Below are 16,043 nucleotides of genomic sequence, written 5' to 3'. Positions count from 1 at the left end.
CTCAAAAGTTAATTATATACCAATGGAACAGCCTTCAGAAGTTGTAGGAGCTTTCAAGAAGAGACTGGACTTCTATCTGTCAGAAATGTTGTAGGGCAGTGATGGCAAACCTATGGCATGGGTGTCACAGGTGACATGCGGAGCCATATCTGTTGGCACACGAGCCATTGCCTTAGCTCAGTTCCAGTATGCATGTGTGCACCAGCCAGCTGATTTTTGGCTCACACCAAGGCTCTGGGAGGGTATTTTGGCTTCTGGAGGGCTCCAGGGGGATGGGAGACGGCATGATTGCCTTCCCCAGGTTCCAGGGAAGCCTCTGGAGCCTGGAGAGAGTGAAAAATGGGCCTCCTGGCCCACCAGAAGTTGGGAAATGAGCTGTTTCTGGCCTCCAGAGGGCCCCCGGAGGGCAGGGGAAGCAATTTTTGCCCTCCCCAGGAATTGAATTATGGGTGTGGGCACACCTGCAGGTGTGATAGTGTGTGTGCATGCACTTTTGGCACCCGAGGGAAAAAGGTTCGCCATCACTGTTGTAGGGTATTGTGTCCAGAGGACAGTTAGGCAATGTACCCGCCCCTTATTTCTTGGGCGGGAAAACACTGTAATTTAATTGGTTGGTTTAGCCTGGCAGCAAGGAGTATAAATAGCTGCCAGGCACGGCCATGTTTTGGTCTAATGTTCTGAACCGGTTACCTTTGATTGTTCACTGTTGTAATAAAGCCAATTCATGACCAAGGCCTACCGCTGTCTCATTCCTGAGAGGATATAACATAGGGTCTCCTGTTTTTTGGGATGGGGGTGGGGGTTGGACTAGGTTCCTTCCAACTCTGTTATTCCGTTATTCATCGCAGTGTGAGGAAGGGTTCTTCTTTATAACATTTTCTTACTTTTTGTACTAACCTTTATTTTACTTCTTTGGTCAATACAGATATCCAAATCTTAATTGGTGCTGAGTGTATATATATCTTGTTTAAAGACTGCTGGCTAGGATCGTTTTATTTTATACTTTATATATTCTTAGGTACCACAGCTACTGTTTTTGCAGGAAGTCAGAAAATATTTAAATAAATATAAATAAAACAAATCTACTGATCTATATTAAGCTATGAAGAGCTTAATATAATTAAAACACCGATTAATATAGAATTTTGGCTCCCGAATCAAATAGCCTGGATAATTGGTTCTGAATGATTAAATTTTGTTGTCTTACATTGTATTTATCATTTCTCAAGAATCAAATTAACAGTCTTCCTCACAGGAAAATATTGTGACTTTTGAAATATAATTATTTGCTTTAATCCTAACCAGAAAGATTTAATTTATTTATTGTGATTTCTGTTTTATATCTTAATTAAATACAATAGTGATGTTAAGAAGATTTGTCCTTTTTTGATTTTTCAAAAACCTCACTAATATTGGCTCAGCCTCCAGTTTCAGAACTACCACAGAATTGTTTAAAAATCTTAGATTCTACAGAATCAGCTAGGAAAATGAAGGGATTTTTCCTCCTTGGCTGCTATTCTATGCAGGCAAACTGCTGTCTATAGGAAGCCTGGTGTATTGTTATTGTTATTGTTATTGTTATTGTTATTGTTATTGTTATTGTTATTGTTATTGTTATTGTTATTGTTATTGTTATTGTTATTGTTATTGTTATTGTTATTGTTATTGTTATTGTTATTGTTATTGTTATTGTTATTGTTATTGTTATTGTTATTGTTATTGTTATTGTTATTGTTATTGTTATTGTTATTGTTATTGTTAATTAGATTTGTATGCCGCCCCACTCCATAGACTTGTGTAACTGTGTTATTTTATGAATGCACAACTCAGTTTGTCAAGAGCAACATAGAAGTTAAAAGAAATATAATATGTCCAGATGACAATGCAAACAATTCCTTTTCATTAACATAAAAAACTCCCAACAATGTATAAATGCATAAAGATATGTATTAATGTCCTAAGAATATCAACCAGCAGGGTCTATCTAATTCTGCCATTTTCATGCATTCATGAGAAGAGAAATTAAAGAAACCAACACTAAATTGACACTCCTAATTTCAAATTCCCCAAATGTTAAGATTTGGGGAATTTTTTTCCATAGCTTTGGTTTTGTTTGTTTTCAGTTGTTTGATCAGTATGTACTCTTTTCTGCATGCTGAGACTGGAAACAGTGCAGAAAAGAACAGTGAAGGTGATTAGGGGGCTGGAAGCTAAAATATACGAAGAATGGTTGTAGGAATTGGGTTTGTTTAATTCAGTGAAAAGAAAGACTAGGGGTGATGTGATAGCAATGTTCCAATATTTGAGGGGCTGCCAAAAAAAGGGCTCAACTTATGCCCAAAGCACCAAAAGGCAAGACAAGAAAGAATGGATGGAAACTAATCAAGGAGAGAACTTCTTGATTTTTCTCTGACGTTTTGCTTCTCGATAGATAGATAGATAGATAGATAGATAGATAGATAGATAGATAGATAGATAGAAATTCCGATGGTTTTCAAATGTCCGCTGAGATCCTTTGGCACTGCGCCCAGCGTGCCAAGTACCACTGGGACCACTTTCACTGGCTTATGCCAGAGTCGTTGCAGCTCGATTTTTAGATCTTCGTATTTCACTAATTTCTCTAGCTGCTTCTCTTCAATTCTGCTGTCCCCTGGGATTGTGATGTTGATGATCCATACTTTCTTTTTCTCCACAATCAGGATGTCTGGTGTGTTATGCTCCAGAATTCAGTCAGTCTGACGTCGGAAGTCCCACAGTAGTTTTGCTTGCTCATTTTCGACCACTTTTTCGGACTTATGATCCCACCAGTTCTTTGCCACTGATAAATGGTAGTTCCGGCACAAGTTCCAGTGGATCATCTGTGCCACCTCATCATGTCTATGCTTGTAGTCAGTCTGTGCGATCTTTTTGCAGCAGCTGAGTATGTGATCGATTGTTTCATCTGTTTATTTACAGAGTCTGCACTTTGGATCATCTGTTGATTTTTCAATTCTGGCTTTGACAGCATTTGTTCTAATGGCCTGTTCTTGTGCTGCCAGTATCAGTCCTTCTGTCTCTTTTTTGAGTGTTCCACTTGTAAGCCATGAGCAGGTCTTTTCTTTATCCACTTTGCCTTCAGTCTTCTCCAAGAACTGGCCATGCAATGCTTTGTTCCACCAACTGTCCATACGACATTGAGTTATAGTTTTTCTGTACTGGTCCTTAGTTTGCTTCACCTTGAGAAGCTTCCTATTGTTGACCTCCATCAACGCTGACTCTTTGCTCTCCTTCACATAGTCAGCTAATGCATGCTTCTCTTCTTCCACTGTCTGCTTCACTTGCAAAAGTCCTCTGCCGCCTATTTTCCTTGGTAAATACAGCCTGTGAACATCACTGTGGGGGTGTAGTGCATGATGGATTGACATTAATTTTCTGGTTTTCCTGTCCAAGTTGTCCAGTTCACTATGCCAGCTGTGTATCTAATGACAGGTATGGCCCAAGTATTTATAGCCTTGATATTATTATTATTAATTTTAATTTTAATTTTAATTTTAATTTTAATTTTAATTTTAATTTTAATTTTAATTTTAATTTTAATTTTAATTTTAATTTTAATTTTAATTTTAATTTTAATTTTAATTTTAATTTTAATTTTAATTTTAATTTTAATTTTAATTTTAATTTTAATTTTAATTTTAATTTTAATTTTAATTTTAATTTTAATTTTAATTTTAATTTTAATTTTAATTTTAATTTTAATTTTAATTTTAATTTTAATTTTAATTTTAATTTTAATTTTAATTTTAATTTTAATTTTAATTTTAATTTTAATTTTAATTTTAATTTTAATTTTAATTTTAATTTTAATTTTAATTTTAATTTTAATTTTAATTTTAATATTATTATTTATTAGATTTGTTTGCCGCCCCTTTCCGTGTCTTGAGATCTACTCTATGTAGATCTCAAGACACAGGATGCTTTGCAGAAATGTCAGTGATAGATCTACATCCTATTAGATTCTATTGTTGATGGAAATTTTAGAGCTATGGTAAGCTCTTGCTATACGAGTGCCAGAGTTGCTTCTGCAATCTCTGACAGATGCTATTATAATCAGATTGTGAAAAGGGTACATACAATTTCTCCAACTGAATAGACCACATTGGAGAAATCATATCATTATGTTATGGAAAAGCATCTGGATCCTTTTTGGAAGTCTGGCACAGGAGGCTTCTAAAATAAGCAATGCGGAGTAGTTAAATGAGGCCACCAAAGCCATTGATAGTGCAGGGACTGTCTCCCATCCCCTGTGTTTTTGAACAATTACAGAGAGGATGGAATATCGCCAGAAATGGCATGTTGCCAGATGGGAGGCTGACAGATGTTCATAACATCTGTTTGGTACCTTACTTTTTATCCAAATTAAAACAGGAACATTTGTCTGGATTCTGAAAACAAATTGGATGGTTTCATTTGTATTATTTTAAATAGCTACTATGGTAAGAAAGAAAGAAAAGGTATCCTGAGGTAAGCAAGGAGGCATTACACCCATCACAATGTTTCAAGCCTTGCGGTTTGATTGAAATTTCATCCATGCTGCCCATGCACAGGGGGAAAACATCTGCCAAAGATGTTTCATAGCCCTCATTTAGGTCTTGACTGAGTAGGAATATATTTAGGTACATGTGGAAGCCATATGTACTGTTGTAGTATGCATATATGCTTACATGACCAAGACAGTAAAACCCATAATAATGTACTAGCAGGATGGCTAAATTATACACTGCTCAAAAAGTAAAGTAACTTCTGTGAAATCAAACTGTCCACTCAGGAAGCAACAGTGATTGACAGTCAATTTCACATGCTGTTGTGTAAATGGAATATTCAATGAGAAATGCACGACCGGCGGCTTAAACCGCCGGCCGAAATTGCCTCCGGAGCTGGGGGACGCTGCCAGCAGCTCTTTCAGAGCTCCTTTGGAACCCGGAAGTTCGGCTTCTGGCAGAGCGCCAGGGTAGCGCGCTGCCTGCTGGTGCGAGGGAGGGCCTTGATCGCCCTATTTAAGGGCGATCCGGATAGGACCTCCTCCTTGCTTCCCTGACTTCTGGAGCAAACATCCGCCCACCCTCCGCTATTAACAGTGTGTCCTAAGGAGGTCACCTCGGGGCCGAATAGGAATTTTTTGTCGCCTCCCCTTTAGAGGCGGCCGTTTTTCTGCCTATTCCACACTGACGTTGCGGACGGGATTGGTTAGGAGGTGCGGCGCACTTAGATATTAGTATAGGCCTCCCTTTGGTCACTGGAGTTTGGCAGGTTAGGGGCGGAAATGGGCAATTAGAAGCACACCTCGCCGCTGACACAGGCGGCGGGGACCGCCCTGTCCCCCTGACCCCCTGCGCAAAGCTATGCAGCCCCAGATCGCTCGCTTCTCCAGCCACCAAAGCCGACTGCCCGGCTTTGCTGGCTGATGCAGGAAAGCGTCGCATTTAAAAAGCATGCCACTTTCCTGAGCAGCCGGCTTTGCTGGCCATAGAAGTGAGCAATCTTGGACTGCGGCGCCGTGGTGGCTTTAAAGGGTGATGGATGACCTCTCTCCAGGAACTAGAGGTTGGAGCAACGTCGGGGATTGGAGAGAGGATGTCCATGGGAATCACCGGATCCAATTTCCCACGGGGATTGGAGGGTGAACTCCTTCCACACGACAAAGGGGCGTGGCTTGGATCCAGGTGAAGTTTGTACCTTCACCTGGTTCAGCAAGGAGTTTTTGCCCAATGTTGCCAAGGAATTTTCTGGTAGGAATTTCCGCCCCGTTAGTTTTGGCCTCTGCAGGTCCTTAGTTTGTTTTGAATTTAAATATTTAAATTTATGTATTCAAATTTATTTAAATTTATGTTAATTCAATAAATGACCCTTATTTAATCCACAATATGTCTCAGCATCTTTACTCCGCTTCCGGGGGCAATATTTCATTCATTCAGGTCTAGGATGTGTCATTTGAGTGTTCCCTTTATTTTTTTGAGCAGTATATTTTGATTTATCACTTGGTGTGATTTTTTTTATACCATGATGAGGATGGATAGTTAATGAAAAAAATCATGCAAATTGTACAAGTATTTACATTTATATTCAACGGGTTTGTGGATATCATTATTAGATGCAAATCCAAAAGGGAAGGATTGAAAGCAGCTAAAGAAACGAGAGCTGCGAGACTGCTGCTTATAAGACAGGCTTACAGGGGAAAATACTTAAGGTTGTGTTTGTCCTCACAACAAGTGGAGACAAATAGAATTCCAACTGAATATGCATTGAATTCTTATACTCAACAATTAATGTGTTCTTGAGCATCAGCCACTTTTCTGATTAGAAGCTGCATTTTTCTCTAATAAACTCAAAAAGAAGGGGGAAAGGATTATGCATTATTTTCAGCTACCTCATATGCTTTCCCAAGCCTATTTTTTATTTTTAATTAAAATCAGTTGGAATATATAAAAACATTTATTTGTAGTTTGCATGTTGCCAACTCTTTATTAAACAAAGCATCATATATCTTTAGAAGCAGGAAAGGTAAAGTTATTTAATATTTACAACATAACATGTTTTGTATTTACTTAGGTTAGTTTCACCAAGATCTTGAGGTCTCTTAGGTTCGGCCTGAAGTTCACGAGAGTGGATGCGTTGAAGTAGAGATAGATCTGGTCTGGATCTAAGTTTGCTGTAGTTGGTGTTATTTCTGGTGATGGAGTTCATAGTCTTGATGAACTGTTGTTTGGTAGTTTCACTTTTACAAACAACTCTACAGAATCGGGGAGCCATTGATCCATCACTGTACCTAAGTACAGGGCCGTTTCTAGTGACCTCTAAGATGTCATCAGGGACAATTGTTCGAGGATGTTGGCTGCGAATGATGTTACGTACACTTGCTAGATCAGATTCCCCATTTTCCTTGAGGCCAAATAGGATGGCATTCTGTCACCTTTGTTCACGCTCCATGGCATCTTTAACGAGGGTAGAGATGTCAGCAGTTGGGTTTGGAGGTAGCGGATGTGGAGGCCTTGGTGGAGAATAAACTGGTGGTGGTGGAGTGGTGTAGGGTATTTGTTTTGGTGGTTTAGCATTTATCAAATCTTGGATGGTTTTTTCTATGGAGGCAAGCCGAGGTTTGATGTTTTCTATGTATGCTTGTTGTAAACTGCCCTGAGTCTCAGGAGAAAGCATAGAAATCTAATAAACAAACAAACAAATATCATTTGGGAATCTCGTCTCTGCTATTTAGCACCGATGGACTGCATTCTGAAGGGCATATCTTCAAGGTACAGTACTGCATAGGACACATTGCTGGCAGGAGCAAGTATCTATTATTAAATGATGACATTAACAATATCCTGGAGAAAGGGACGTCCAAAAGCTGTAACTGCAAGCTGAAATATGGTGACTGGCAGCCAGCTTTTTGTGTACGTGTTTAGATACTGACTGTCATTTAGATAAAGTGCTCTTGTCCAGCAATACCAGTATTAGTCTTATTCTATCAGGTGCAGACATTTGAGCATAAGTGCACCCATTGGAAAAATAATTTTTACTGCCATTTATTACTGTGCTATTGGAGAATAGTTGCTTAATGAAGCAGTTGCTAAACAAGGATTATATGTAGTAGATTCCTGCAGTGGAGGGGGGTGGTGGATTAAATGATATTGAAGCCTTTTCCAACCTTTACGTATTATAATTCAACATATCCTTCATGGCAAGAGTGGATTGCATGGATGAATGGATAGCATTCAGTCAAAGGGATAGCAGGGTCAATGATATTGAAGGGCAACGAGAAAGAGCCAGGATGAGCTCACCTCAGTTCATTGACAAAAGCTATCCCCGTACTATATCCCCGTCTGATTCCAAACTGGGAAAGGTCCAATAAACCATTGATATTGGTACCGTCTAGTTTCATTTCATTCATCACTATCTCATTATTCTTGACAAATGTATCTTTTCTTTTATGTACACTAAGTGCATATGCACCAAAGACAAATTCCTTGTGTATCTAATCACGCCTGGACAATAAAGAATTCTATTCTATTCTATTCTGTTCTGTTCTGTCTTATTCTGTTAGGCAGCACTGTTTCATCTTTCATTGTGCAAGAATCTCTCTAGAACACTGGTTGTGGTTAGCTCTGGCCCAGCTCCTGCCCCAAGGACTGTGGATGTGGGGGAGACATCCACATGCTGCAGGCCTGTTTTGCCCCCGGTGGAATCTGCTGATGAAGGCTCCTCTGACCAAGAAGACATAAGTGACAGGGAGGAGGAGAGTGTGGCAGACAGCTCAGAAGGAGATCAATTATCTAGCTCCTCCTTGGATTCAGAACAAGAGTTAATGATACAGCCATGCATGTGGAGAGCGATGCATAGGCAACAACAACTGAGAGATTATTATCAAAGAAAATGAGGCCACCTGTGGTTGGGTGGGGCTGTGGTAATTAGTGAGGCTGCTATAAATAGCAGCTGTGGGTTTGGCCAGTGTAGAGGATTATCTGATCGTTGTGTTTCATGACTGCTTTACTGACTTTGACTTTTTATGTGCTGATTTTTCCCTGCTTTGAAACTAAACCAGAGCAAAGTGTGTTTCACTTTGTAAAAGAAGAAGGACTGTGAATTGCCTCACAGCTGCAAGCTAAGTATCACAGAACTGATAAGGGACTTGTACAAATTACCAGTTTGTTTGGAGACGAGTGCTCTTTGCTATACCAAAAGAGGGCTTGGTTTAAGTGAATTTTCATTATAAAGAACATTGTTTTGAATTTTCAAACGTGTGTGTGTCTGAAATTTGTACCTGTGCATTTTTGGGAGGATTCTATCAGAGAGCCCGACAGAACAACATTGTAGCTTCACCAACTTCCAATTATTTAATTCTAACTGAAGGTAAGACATCTGAAGGGAACTCCTTCTATGGCACATTTTCAGATCTGTAAGAATAAAATCACCAGAGAAGAAGAGAATGAAGAAATGTGTAATAAAATACATACATATACTCAGTGAAGGGCTACCAAAATGTTTACTACCACACTGTGGGGTGTGTCTTATGCAGAATGCCCTGCATTTTCTTTCAACATCTTTCAGTGCAAATTGGGTGCTCTGGGATGGAGCTCCATTTTTGCTACGCCACTGCGTTCTCCCCCCCATCCAGGCAGTAGCCCACCTCTGCATATACTAAATGCAAATTCCAAAATACTGCCAATAAACTGAAGAGTAATAATAATAGATCTCAAACACAAATGCATTATAAAGAACATTTTTAGAAATGGGAAGACCGTGGTACACCCTGTCTCACCTGTATTTAGGTCTTTTCACCTAAAAAAAGGAACTTACTTAAGGTCTTGAATTTCAGGGTAGTTCGACTGCATAGCCCTCTTATTTTTTGGAATAAAATCTAGTTACCTTCTATTTCTAGAAGGCTAATTCAAGTACTGCAAGCCTTTAAGGGAATTCAGAATTCAAAAGAATCGCAATGAGGTATCTATGATTATCAGGGAAAATTACTCTAAAATGACAGGTACTATAACTGCTTGCAGAAAATATTCTGAGTTCACAGCAAGAGAATCAGGGCCATCTCTTAGAGTGTCTTTGTGAGTCAGAGGGCATAGTAGGTGGGGAATGTTATGGCTGAAATAAAAGTTATTTCATTGCCAGACTAGAAATGTCAGCAGGATATTACATTACTACTGACTGCCCTGTCCTTTCCCAATTCAACTTGTCCATTGATTTAACTCACCAACCAGAGTTGCTTAAATAGAAAGTAAAGCACAAATTTCTCAGAATAGATGTCTGGATGGATAATCCTTTTGTCTCTTCCCAAAATACTTAGCAGACTTCAAAAACCATACTGTAGAAGTAATAACCTTCCTTCTTCCCTTCCTACCTGCTTATTGTGCCTCCTTTGTCTGCAAAGGTAAGAATACAGTGACCTTTGTAAACCCACTCACCTTCCCAGCAACCCTAAGGACAGACAGCAGCAAAAAGGGAATAGTAATAATTAAAGTCTGAAACCTGGTGGTGGTGGTGGGGGGAGGCAAATTTAGTTCTTTATTTTCCTTCCTAGAGTTCTCCCAGGTTCCCTGTGAGTTAAACTGGCTAATGTAATACTTTTTCTTGCAACCTTTTTTTTTTAAACAACAATCTGGCATTTAAATACTGTTTCTTGCTTCCTTGTAACTGTTTGGGCCACACACATGATATGAACACACACAAACACAGTCTGTAAACATTTTGTAATGCCCACTGAGTTGGCATCTATGGAGGATGCAGCTGTCTTAAAGGTTATAAAACCAACACCATAAAGCTGAGCTGATGAAAAGTATTCCACCCATGATTGGTGTTACCTTTCACTGAGTTACAGTATGAGGCAGGTACCATATAAGGAAGGATGCCAGCTCAGTTAACCCCATTGGACGCAGTAACACATTGGATGAGAGTCATAATTGCTAGGGTGATGCTATATGGCTATTATGATGATGATGGAGAACCTTCTTTCATGGGAAGAAAGTCTCCTACTTTCCTTTTCATATGTCTGTCCGTCCGTCCGTCCGTCCGTCCGTCCGTCCGTCCGTCTGTCTGTCTGTCTGTCTGTCTGTCTCTCTCTCTCTGTGTATGTGTATATATATGTAGATTGTTCTGAGTTCGGGTTTTACCCTGTGTAATATTTTGAGTGTCTATGTGACGTTTTGGTGAAATCACATTCACCATCATCAGGCTGAAGTTGTTAGCTTTGTGCTGCTTTGAATATAGATTATATAAAGCTACATTCTACACACAATCTACATACATATACCCCGTGAAAATCTACGAAAACAAATATATATATATATGTCACATGGGTTTTTTTTGCTGAATTTGAAAATTAAGGGAGACTAGGATAGATCTATTTCGGCCTTATTTTGGCCTCATCAGCTAGCCATACCCACTGGGACTTGAACCTGCAACCTTTGCCTTGCAGAGAATTATCCTCTAGGCTACAGTATCCAATCCCTTCAGCTATATATATATATATATATATATGTATATATATATATATGTTAAATGTTTTTAGCTGGAATTTTAAAATTAAGGGAGACTAGGATGGTCCCATTTCGGCCTTGTTCTGGCCTCATCAGCTAGCCACACACATTTAACACATACAGAATATAGTTGTTGGCTATAAAATATATTAACTGCTTTGTAGTGGTCCTGGGTTGGGCCTAGAGGCAAAAAAGGAGCTGTGACGTTCCTTAAAATATACCAGGGTGATCCGACATAAAAAAACATATACCCCCTCCCTGGTACAGAGCTGGAAGGGTTCTGATCTGATAGCGCTAACTGCTAGTTCTCTGCTTTACAAGGCAGAGTTCACCAGATCGAATCCCAGTAAAAGGAAAGAGTGTGGCTAGCTGATGAGGCCAGAACCAAGGCCGAAATGGGACCATCCTAGTCTCCCTTAATTTTAAAATTCCAGCTAAAAACATTTAACACATACAGAATATAGTTGTCGGCTATAAAATATATTAACTGCTTTGTAGTGGTCCTGGGTTGGGCCTAGAGGCAAAAAAGGAGCTGTGACGTTCCTTAAAATATACCAGGGTGATCCGACATAAAAAAACATATACCCCCTCCCTGGTACAGAGCTGGAAGGGTTCTGATCTGATAGCTCTAACTGCTAGTTCTCTGCTTTACAAGGCAGAGTTCACCAGATCGAATCCCAGTAAAAGGAAAGGGTGTGGCTAGCTGATGAGGCCAGAACAAGGCCGAAATGGGACCATCCTAGTCTCCCTTAATTTTAAAATTTCAGCTAAAAACATTTAACACATACAGAATATAGTTGTCGGCTATAAATATATTAACTGCCTTGTAGTGGTCCTGGGTTGGGCCTAGAGGCAAAAAAGGAGCTGTGACGTTCCTTAAAATATACCAGGGTGATCCGACATAAAAAAACATATACCCCCTCCCTGGTACAGAGCTGGAAGGGTTCTGATCTGATAGCTCTAACTGCTAGTTCTCTGCTTTACAAGGCAGAGTTCACCAGATCGAATCCCAGTAAAAGGAAAGGGTGTGGCTAGCTGATGAGGCCAGAACAAGGCCGAAATGGGACCATCCTAGTCTCCCTTAATTTTAAAATTCCAGCTAAAAACATATGTTTTTCTTATGTCGGATCACCCTGGTATATTTTTAAGGAACGTCACAGCTCCTTTTTTTTGCCTCTAGGCCCACATATATATGTGTGTGTGTGTGTGTGTGTGTGTGTGTGTGTGTAACATATTTTTGCTAATAATGAAAAGAAAAGAAAGTATAGAGCTATTTCAAGCTATTTAGCTCTCATCAGCTAGCCATACCTATAAGGCAGAAAAGAATTGACAGAAAAATACATTCATGCATGCATACATACATACATATATGAGAAAAATTGCAAAAAGAAAAATTGCAAGGAATTTGTCTACAGGTATATATGGCTAACTGATGAGTAGCTTGAAATAAATATATACTAGTCTTCCTTCCTTTTCATTATCAGCAAAAAAAGTTATACACACACACACAATAGACAAATTCCTTGCCATTTTTCTGATATTTATTTTTCTTTATTTTCCCATCACATCATTTTAGCAGTAACATGTTCAATCAAATTATGAAGCAAATATTTTAAAGTTTATTTGCATTCTACTGAAGTTTGTTGTGGATTCTATAGTCCCATGAACTAAGCAGTGTCTCAGTTCAACTGGAAATTTAGAAGCAAAAAGACCATCAAAATACTGTATGACAAGCTAGTAAAGATGAAGGTTAATAAATCCCAGAGAGCAGCTTATGATCAAAGCTTCTGATTTTAGGAAAGCAAAACAGATTTTGATGAATTTATCTCCAGTAACTGTCTCTGTCTTGTCTTATAGTTTGTCATCTGCTGGCCCCTCTTAAGCTCAGCTGATGGTCTTTATAGTTCTGACACCCAAGGGCAATTTTTAACTCAGGGAGCTTAGCAGGCCACCTAGCATCCTGTGCTGTTCACTTCTCTGTTCTTCTGTTGTGATGATAGCAGCTGATCTACTCACAGCACTGAGAAGTTAGATCAGTGAGTAGAACTGCAGAATCAAAAATGTCACCAGGACTGGTCCTGCTTCAGCCTCCAGTCTGAATTACAAGAATGTGTTTATAGATAAAATATGAGATACGGTCAGTGAAGGGCTACCACAATTTTTACTACCACACTGTGGGTGTGGCTTATGCAGGACGTCCTGCATTTTCTTTCAATATCTTTCAGTGCAAATTGGGTGCTCTGGGGTGGAGCTCCATTTTTACTACCCCATTGCATTCCCCCCTATCTGGGCAGTAAGCCACCCCTGGATACAGCAATGAGAGCCTTTTTATCAAAATATTGATTTCAAAATATTGAAATATAGGAAGTTTATGTTTGTCTTGAGGGAATCATTTCCTTAAAAGTTTTTTTTTCTTTATAATTTCTTAATATATATGCATTTTCTTTATATATATTATAATTTTCTTAATATATATATATTAATTGCACCAATACACGAGCACACAATAGATTCAAACTCAATGTAAACCGCTTGAAACTCGACTGCAGAAAAGACGACTTCAGCAACAGAGTGATCAATACCTGGAATGTACTACATGGTTCTGTGGTTTCTTCCACAAACCCCAAAAACTTTAACCTTAGACTGTCTATAGTCAACCTCACCCCATTCCGAAAGGTCTGTAAGGGAGGTGCATAAGTGCACCATTGTGCCTACTGTCCCTGTCTTACTGTCCTGTTGTCCAAATTTACCTGTACCTACTATGCTTTCGTTTATGTTCATACTAATACCTGCTATCTTGTACATGTTTTGACAAATAAATAAAATAAATAAACATTTAAGTAAACATAACAAAGGCAATACAAAATGATGCCTTTTTACAGTTATACCTTTGAGCTAAAGAAAAGAGAAATATACAATTACAGGAATGCAGAAGTGCATGCAAGAAATATAGTTTTGAATCTTTAGAAAGAGAGACACAGAAACTTTATTTCAGGCATTGACTAATAAAACGTTCATTCAATAAAAAGAGGAACACAAAACTATGCCCTTACAAGAAGAACTATAAGCAACTATTTTTGGACCAAGCTTATACATAATGTAGCAAGATTTTGCTACTTTTAGCAAAGTAGCAAAATTTAACTACAAATAAATGTTAATAAAATACCCCAGAAATTTAAATAAAATAGGTATGCAGTGATCCCTCGATTATCGCGAGGGTTCTGTTCCAAGACCCCTCGCGATAATCGATTTTTCGCGATATAGTGGTGCGGAAGTAAAAACACCATCTGCGCATGCGCACCCTTTTTTTCCATGGCCGCGCATGAGCAGATGGTGTTTTTACTTCCGCACCTGGGAAGACTCAGGGAAGGTTCCTTCCGCCGCCCAGCAGCTGATCTGCTCGGCAGCGCCGCAGCAGCGAGGAGCCGAAGATCCAGGTTTCCCCGCCGCCCACGCAAAAGGGAAACCCGGATCTTCGGCTCCTCACTGCTGCGGCGCTGCCGAGCAGATCAGCTGCTGGGCGGCCGAAGGAACCTTCCCTGGGTCTTCCCCGCTGCCCATGCAAAGGGGAAACCCGGATCTTCAGCTCCTCGCTGCTGCGGCGCTGCCGGGCAGATCAGCTGCTGGGTGGCCGAAGGAACCTTCCCTGGGTCTTCCCCGCCGCCCACGCGCCGCTCGAGAGCAAGAGGGGGAGAGATAGAGAAAGAGAGAGAAGGAAAGAAAGAGATGAGAGAGGGAGGAAGAGTGTGTGAGAGAGGAAGAAGCAAGATAGAGAAAGAGAGAGAGAAAGAAAGATGAGAAAGGAAGAGAGTGACGTCATCGGGTGGGAAAATATTTTTAATTAATATTTTTTGAAAAATCGCGATATAGCGTTTCGCGAAGATCGAGATTGCGAAAATCGAGGGATCACTGTAATCAATTGGTGAATGTCTCTGTAGAACTGGCAATGCAAAAGAACAGGGCCTGTGGTTTCTGTGGCAGTGGCACCCATATCACAAAGGCAATAGTACATTTCATATAGGTTTTTCTTGTACATTTCCCTTTTGAGACAGCTGTCAAACTAAAGATAAAGCTCACCTAAATTTGGAGACTGCTTTAGATACTAAAATTTGGTTACATGCAATTATGTTAGGAAAGACTTAGAAACAGGCACATTTAAACTCATGGTTAAGGAAAGTTTTCCCCCCCTCCAGGTTCCGTAAGCAGGCATGGATGTTTTCTTTCTGCGAAGGTCTTTAAAATAAAAAGGAGAAGGGCAATGCCACTTCAGATTATATTTAGCAAATCCTAGCAAAGAAATAGCATCAGTGCCATTTAAATATCATTTCTGATTGCTTTCCCAACTTAGACTTGACTTTTCCCTGATACAAATACGGAAAACAATTGTCTAGCAAAAGTTTCATGCTTAAATTTTCACTCAGCGTGTTGGTTTAACTATACATTTTTCACTTTGATTTGCTTGTTGTGTATGATCTATAATCAGTTTATGTTTGAGAAGAAAGTCTTTAGCTTATTTATTTAATTGTTTGTTTGTTTTGTTTTGATTTCTATGCTACCCTTCTCCTGGGACTCAGGGCGACTTACAATATATTAGAAATCTACATAAAATAACATTCTAAAAAAACCCAACAGTTAAAATTAAACAGATTCATACATCACACATCCTACATTCATACATTGGGCTGGGTGAGATGTCAAAGTTTCATTGGCCCCATGCCTACTGGCAGAGGTGGGTCTTCAAAGCTTTGCAGAGTGGGGGCAGTACAAATTTCTGGGGGGAGCTCATTCCAAAGAGCTGGGGCAGCCACAAAGAAGGCTCTTCCCCTAGGCCCCGCCAGGTAACATTTTCTGGCTGACAGGACATGAAAAAGGTCGACTCTGTGAGATATAACCGCCCGCTGGGATATATAAGGCAGAAGAACCAATTTTTCTTTGTGATTCAGTCTGAACCGTCTTTCTTGATATGTGAAGATCGTCCTTTCATTTTCTCCCAATGAAATGGGATCCTTCTCTCTTTTAGAATATGCT

Source organism: Erythrolamprus reginae, chromosome 1, assembly GCF_031021105.1.
Source record: "Erythrolamprus reginae isolate rEryReg1 chromosome 1, rEryReg1.hap1, whole genome shotgun sequence".
Lineage (NCBI taxonomy): Eukaryota > Metazoa > Chordata > Lepidosauria > Squamata > Dipsadidae > Erythrolamprus > Erythrolamprus reginae.
The sequence above is the reverse complement of the archived record's forward strand: the minus strand, read 5'-3'. Positions refer to the sequence as shown.